This window comes from Pelmatolapia mariae, linkage group LG16_19 (assembly GCF_036321145.2).
Source record: "Pelmatolapia mariae isolate MD_Pm_ZW linkage group LG16_19, Pm_UMD_F_2, whole genome shotgun sequence".
Classification (NCBI taxonomy): domain Eukaryota; kingdom Metazoa; phylum Chordata; class Actinopteri; order Cichliformes; family Cichlidae; genus Pelmatolapia; species Pelmatolapia mariae.
Window position 1 is genome coordinate 17,869,502 of NC_086241.1, and position 7,583 is coordinate 17,877,084.

Sequence of the window (7,583 nt, forward strand, 5' to 3'; positions counted from 1 at the left end):
CAAATCTTGTGTCTGCTACAACTGACAACAGTATAACTATGTACCAAATGTGGTATACTATGAAAACCTCTTAAGCAAAAATGCCAACATTTTTAAATTATCATCAATTACAAAATCCTGTCCAGATCTGTAAAAAGCAAAGAGCAAATGACTTTGTCCTTGGGGCTGCAGACTTAGAAAATTAATTGACATTCTTGTATCACTGGATTGCAGTCTAATCTTTATCTGGACTGCCGCCTTACAGAACCTGAAAACACTAGCAGACAGCATGAGTAAAGCGATCAAGCTGGGTAGTTTTGCACATATATAGGTGCACAGTCTAGTGCTGACTATTTTAATGAGTTGTCTTTACATGATCACCTTGGGTGCTCTAGCCATTGCATAGCTGACCTCTTTAATGGGAGTAGTGTTAGAAGGACTGTGGTTGGATTCAAGTAAAAACACATATGGCCACGCTTAACAACACTGCTGTGTTGTTGTATGAGAAATTTTAAAAGATTCATTACTAACACATGCGCTAATATTTAAATTTAATGATGTGTAACTAATTTTGTTATGCTCAAACTGAATTAGGGACTGCAGAGAGACAAGGACAGGTGTGTCATAAAACTGCACATAGTAAGTTACAGTGCATTAACTTGTTTTTTATCTTCTTTTATCTTCTGTATTCTACCATTTATTCCCAGGTTTGCATGGAACTTAAACACCATTGTTTTCAGCGGTGATTTTATATCTGCATTTTGAACTTCGTGGGATACCTTCATTCTACTGAGGTTCACCAAAATAAATTTAATATGCTGTACAATCCTTCAAGCTTTGCCCCTTCCTGCTCCATGGGCATTTAATGCAGCATAATGAATCAGTAGCAGATAGTCCTCGATGAAGGCTGTGTCAGTGTCAATGGTATGGATCTACCATTTTAACAAATAATCCAAAGTGTGTAGCACATTTATGTAATTTAAGTTTTCCTGGAGTGAATGTCTTAGAAATTTTGAAAACATGCACCGTGCTGACTTATTATCTAATGAAAATTTCTCAGAGCAACTAAAAGAAATGTGCAATAAAAATTGGGGTTGTACAACTCTGTAGCTGTGCACCAATGTCAGAATAATACAGCAGCAAACCAACCAACTTTTGTAAAAGAGCAGAATATAAAGCGCTGTCTGTTAAAATTAATACACTTGGTTATGTTAATGTTCCCTTAGATAGAACTCTTTAATCTCCTCATCAATGATTTCAATCTGTTGCAAATAGATTTGTATTTCAGAGGCAAGTAGAAAAAAAATCTGCTAGGAATAAATATTTGTCAGATTTGGCAATATAACAAATATTTACATCCTCCCCCCACATTTTTGTTTAAATTACTGTTATAACTATTAGAAAATGTTGCTTGAAAATGTGGTAACATAATTTTAATAATTAACCTTTTTCTTCTGATGCAAGGCACATTTCTCAAGAACATTCATAGAAGAATAGCTTAAGATTTATTATACAACAACAAGACTGATATGGACCCCGAGAAGTTTGAAACCTTGCAACAAGTTTTACAAAAAACTTTAAAGCAGACTGGTAATGATGTCTTTTCTGCCACTTATGTTTGATTCTTCTCTGTCTAGAACTTGGCACCGCACATCAGACAACCCAGCTGAACTCAAAGCTGGTTAGTCCAGTTTTTCATTCAGCACAGCAGACTGACATTCATCATGACTGTGCCATCATGGGCAGGCGCTGGATGGATCAATACAACCCAATTAGCAGCACAGTATCTCTAAGATCAAAGGCTCACTCTGATCTTAGGAATCTGACTACTAGACAATACGTTAATAAAGAACCCTGTTGTTCCAGTGACAGCAGTACCCCAATCCTCTGACACTCTTCCACTGCTACTGCCAGAATACCAAAGGCTTTTCTTTGTTATAGCCCTTATGCAATCAATTTCAATCTAAGGCTAGTGGTCAATCATTCTCCAAAGGCGGACACATTGAGCCTGCAGATGAGTATGAGGGAGACAGGCTTGACAAAACTCCTGGACACCAACACCTCTCTGATGTCTGTTGGGCTGTCTTTAAGTAGACTATAGCACAGGAGGTTGTAAACAACGCAGCTGGGACAAGCAAACCAAATCCCGACACTCCTTGGCTCCTCTCTGGTTTAATCCTTTGTTAGCTCTGTATCTGCCAGAAACCATAATGATTTGGCCTATTCTGGGTGCCTGGAAGATGTTCTGAAAATATACTGAGATATAGTGAGAGTCCAATTACTTGTGGGAATTTGTAGGGCACAACACACCTGATGGCTTAGACTTTCAGATAAGACAAGATGATTGAAACCAAAGAAAGACCAAGATCCAAACCGTGATCATAAAATGTCCAACTTAGCACACTGATTGCGTGTGCTTTATTTTGAATTGTGACAGAGACAGGAACAAGTGGAAAACAGCATGTGGGCTTGTAAATAAAAAATAAAAAAGTGGGTGGGATTGTTTTTGCCTCCAAAGTTTCAAGAAGCAAAATTCAAAAAAGAAGAAAAAGAATCGCTGCACTTAAAAATCATGTATTTTACGCTAAAGCAGCCCAGCAATCAATGTCAGCCTGACACAGGCTTTTCTCTACTGCTGTTATTGCAGCCTGGTCTCACACAAAGTCACGAAACCAGGAGGAAATGCGATCTTTTTTTAATGTGCATGGACATAAAATGTCTTTTTTTTGTCAGCAGGACTTTGAAACTAATGTATTTTAATTGGAAGTATGTTTCATGCCGGCACCATGTTTTTGGGGGTGTTTTTTTTCCCATCACCCAGGCAACCTAAAAAGATGAGCTTTAAAGTAATAGCTGTGTTTTTACCCAAATCATGATCCTTTTCCTAAACTAACCAAGTGGTGCCTGCCCCTAACCAAGAGGTATGTGAAAAAAGTAAGGAAACAGCAAATGAGCAAAAATAACACCAAAGAAAAGTGTGTCAAAAGTGTGTCTCTGAAGTGAATGAGCAGTGCACATTGAATGGATAGGTTTCTTGCATGAACAAGAAACACATTTGGAGAATTTGTGCCAATGAGCATAAATATATAACTGAACTTTGAGACTATATGAAAAATTGCTGTTGGACTGTGTTTTTTTTTTTTCATTAATTTATTTTTGTCCCTCCTGCAAAACTTGATTAGCAGACAGGTTCTCATTTATCCACATAAAAAACAATAGACAATTATAAGGCATAGTCCTCCACAGAAAAAAAAATCACAAAAATTTGTGAAAACACTGCAATCGTACAAGGTGATGTACAAATATCACATTAACCGATTTAAGAACGCTACTGCACGGTTAGTGCCATTGGGTTTCTATAATCCAAACCTGACAGTAACCACCGTGGTCTCTGGAAAAAGCAAAACAAAACAAAACAACAACTACAAAATCAACAAAAAATAAACCTTGACAATAATTATTATCAATTTATCTTTGGCTTTATCCACTTTAGAGTTGATGCAGTTGATACTAGGCATACCCTAGAAGACCCTGAAGATGTTGCCAGTCTGTCACAGGGTGAACAAAGAGAGACGAGCAATCATCCATGCACATATATTAACAACTACAACTGGAATCACCTAATAGCCTAACTTGAATGTCTTTGAACTCTAGGCAGAATACAGAAAACCTGCAGGGAGAACAACCTCGACCAGGAGGGCCCCAAACTGGCCAGCAGGTTCAAACCTTGAAACTTTTTGTGGTGATGTGACAGTTCTAAATGCTGCACCACCCTCCTTGAAGACAAGGATGGAGCAGCACAGCAAAGGTATTACATAATAAACTGTAAAGCTTTTGCCTAGTATTTGCTTCTGGTCAAATTCAATAATTCATTCCAATCAGCCTGTTCTGTAACTTTGCTTTTAGTGCCAAAGTGCAAACTGTCATTGTGATCATATTATCATCATATTTGGGTTTTTTGGGTTTTTGTTTTTTAACTTTGATGTTGAATCATGTGATTTAATATCAGAGGCAAATTCACTTGGTTGAATGTGATTACTCTTTTGAATCTTTCTCCCTAGGAGTATTTTCACTGTATGACCATGTCCCTTTTCATTGAATGAGGTCAGAAAAGGAAAAACAGCAACATATAATTGCCTGGCTTTTCTGGTTCATCAAAGACCAGCTTAGAAAACTTGGTGACATATGCTGCAGCTGTACTAAAAAGACAATTTAGCTTCCAATCCAGGCAATGGCCTGAATTTTTCTGAAACTTTTTTAAAAATACAAACAAAATTTAAACTAGACATTTCCAGTCACCTGTGTGCTAGTATTTGGTGTTGCCAAATATGTCCATAAAAATGGTTCTCCATTAACTGTGTTATCATACATTTATTATTATTATGTCAGACACTGATTGTGTACATCTGCCTTTAATTTATATTTCCTTTTTTTTTAATTCTCCCTTTTCTTGCAATCATAATTTGGCATTTCTGTTATAAAGTAGGCGCATGTTGCATCAAAATATGTCTACATCACTTTTGGGCCTATCAGCTCCATCTTTTGGTTTGTTTGATTTTTCAGTAATATACGTTTCTTCGGCCTGCTTGAGATTACTGACTGGTCAGATATGTTTCTCATTCATACATTTCTTAGTTTCAAGTAAAAAAAAAATGCTTTCTGGCATGCCCTGAAAACAAATCTAGAAGCTGTGAACAAGTCCAGTGGGGCTGTGAATCTTCTTCTGATTAAAGTGAATTTCCATCAAGGAAGTGACACGCTCAGAGAATTCAACACTGCCAGCATGCAAGGGTCCAGGCACCTTAGGGACTCCAAGTCTAATTTGCTTCAAACCTAAAAGGCAGATAATAGTGCTGATCTGACAGCCAGCCAATTCCCAGCTTCCCTCATCAAGAATACATTCAATTTCAAACATCAAACTGCTTGCAACAAAAATGAAAAACCCTTTCAATGAATGAAAGTTGAATGGGTGGGGGTTTGGGTGGGGGGGATTGATCCTTGATACACTTGACAAGTTTGAAGCACTATCAGCTCAATGTTATGAGTTTTAGTGTGGTCCAAAATTTTTATCAAATTAGAGCTTATGCTAGAGACACAAACATATTCTTACTTTAAATACAAGACAAATAACTTTGCATAATGATCTTTTTTATGCTGTCATAATCACTGCACTCACAGGAAACATGGGTATACCCTTAAATAAACAGCTTTAAACTTGCCACTGGGTAAATGAGTATGTTGTTGTGTGTGACATTTGCTTTTATACAGTACATAAACTCAGCTGTAATTTTCTTCTAGCTGTTTTGTTTGATTTTTACTTTTTTCAGAGAGTGATACTACTGTCAGTAATCATACTAACATTTACTTAAGTTTCATTCATTCATTTAAGGAAAAAAAATGCTTAAAAAGTAAACAGACAAAAAGGGTTCAATCCTCCCATGCTGAGTGGATCTCTGAATCTTTGGTTGTTATATTCAAGTTCCTGGTATTTTCTGGTGATTCTTGTATCTATAGTGGTAGTAGTCTTGAGTATTCGTTTTTGTATTTGTATTTGTAGTCGCTGTTAAGTATTTATCCAGTTCTGGGGGCAACTGTGACTCAGGTGGTAGGGTGGATTGTCTACCAATAAGAAGGTCGATAGATTGATCCTGGCTCTTCCAATCCACATGTCAAAGTGTCCTTGGGCAAGATACTGAACCAGTAGTTAGCTCTGATGCAGCCATCAATGTGTGTGAGTGAATGTCAGAAAAAGTGCTATATGGGTGAGTAAGACTTAGCAGAAAGTGCTTTGAGTGCTCAAATTGAGTAGAAAGGTGCTACATGAGTCCCAATCCATTTCCTGATATTCCTTAGTGAATTTGACACTGCATTTTTTGGAATCTTTGGTTTCTGCTTGATTCCAGTCTATTGAAGACTTTCAGTTATGTACTACCTTGAGTTTTCTTTTTTGTTTTGAATTAACCATTCTAGTATGCCCTGGTTTCCTTTGCATCAAGTTAAAGTGTGTTTCCGTGTGTCTGCATTTAGTTGGTTCCCTTTCAGTTGATTCACTCGGTACAACACATAAGTATGGGATATCACGCCCTCGCGTGTCCTGGCTGAAGAAACCTTTATTCACGCCTTTAAGGCAGATGACGTGTGATGACACGCGCACGGCCCCGCCTGCACATATAGCCGCTGTCATCACAGTCATCCCTCAGTTCTTACGCTCTTCACCTCGCTGAGAACACCTCTGCTGAGTTGGGCTAGCTAGCTGCTGCTAGTTAGCTCCGTTGTCTGCCGACTTGAACTTAGCTTAACTGCCCCTGTTGGTGTTAGCCTCCACCGCGCTGTTGGTGTGTAGGCTGCCCGCGGAGCGCTAATTTCAAGTTTTCCTGTGCAGCGTTTCGCTTTGCGTTTTGGAATGGACTCCAAACCGAAGCGAGCAAAGCAGAAATCTTCTGTTCGCCCCTGTCCTCAGGGATGCGGTTTCTCTTTGCACGACAGCGACCAGCACGATGCCTGCCCTGTCTGCCTGGGGATCGTCCACGCTAGGAGAGCGTTGACGGAGCCCGAAGCCTGTGCGTTTTGCCGCCAGCTCCGGCGCTCGACCCTGGAAAGACGGGTGACGTTTGTGGAAAAAGTGCTGGGACGCTCGGCTGTCGCACGGCATGACCCTCTCCTTTCCGAGTCTGGAGCCCCGGCTTCGTCCGAGTCCGAAGACGAGGATTTTCCGGTCGATGTCCCCGCAATTAGCTGGGCTGACCACATGGAATATGTTGACGGGTTAGCCGATGACGAGCCGGAACCATGCAGGAGCGCTGGCGGGCTTCAGCCTGGGTTGAAGCCCGCCAGCGCTCCCCAGGAAGACGATGACGTGCTGGACATCGGCCTGGACATCCATGGTTTGTCGGAGGATGAACAGGAGAGCTCATTGTCGGCCCAATGTGCCGCCGCTGCTGCGCCGGTCGGCCACGATGACACCTCTCTTTTCTCCCTGTTTCGCCGTGCTGCTGAGAAGCTGCAGGTGGACTGGCCCTCTCCTCCGCCAGCTCAGAAGCCGTCGCGGTTCGTGGGTTTTTTCCTCCCACCGGAGCCCGCAACGGCCAAAAACTGCCTTCCCATGTTCCCAGACTTTGTCTGCGAGCTAACAGCATCATGGGACAAACCTCTGTCTACCCGCGTCACTGTGCCCGGCTATGGACAGTACATGGAGTTGGACGGCTGGCTTAGCTAACCCACCCCCTATGGAGCCGTCTCTGGCTGCTTATCTGGCCCCGTCCCATAACCATGGTGTCGGCGGCCCCGCAACTCTGCCGTCCAAGCACTGCAGATTCTCTGCTTCGCAGCTGGAGAAGATTTATCGGGCTCAGGCCGGCACTGCTCGCGCCATGAGCTCCGTCACCATGCTCCAGACGTACCAGGCAATGTGCCTGGCGGAGCTCGGATCGCTGGTTCCTGATGACAGCCCGCTGGCACCTCTTCTTAACGAGGTCAGAGTCGCCACAGATCACATCCTCCGTGCGTCTCGCTGTGCAGCGCTCTCCCTGGGCAGAGGGATGGCTTCGACAGTAGTGGCGCAGAGGCACCTGTGGCTGACCCTCTCTGACGTCCCGGATAGGGAC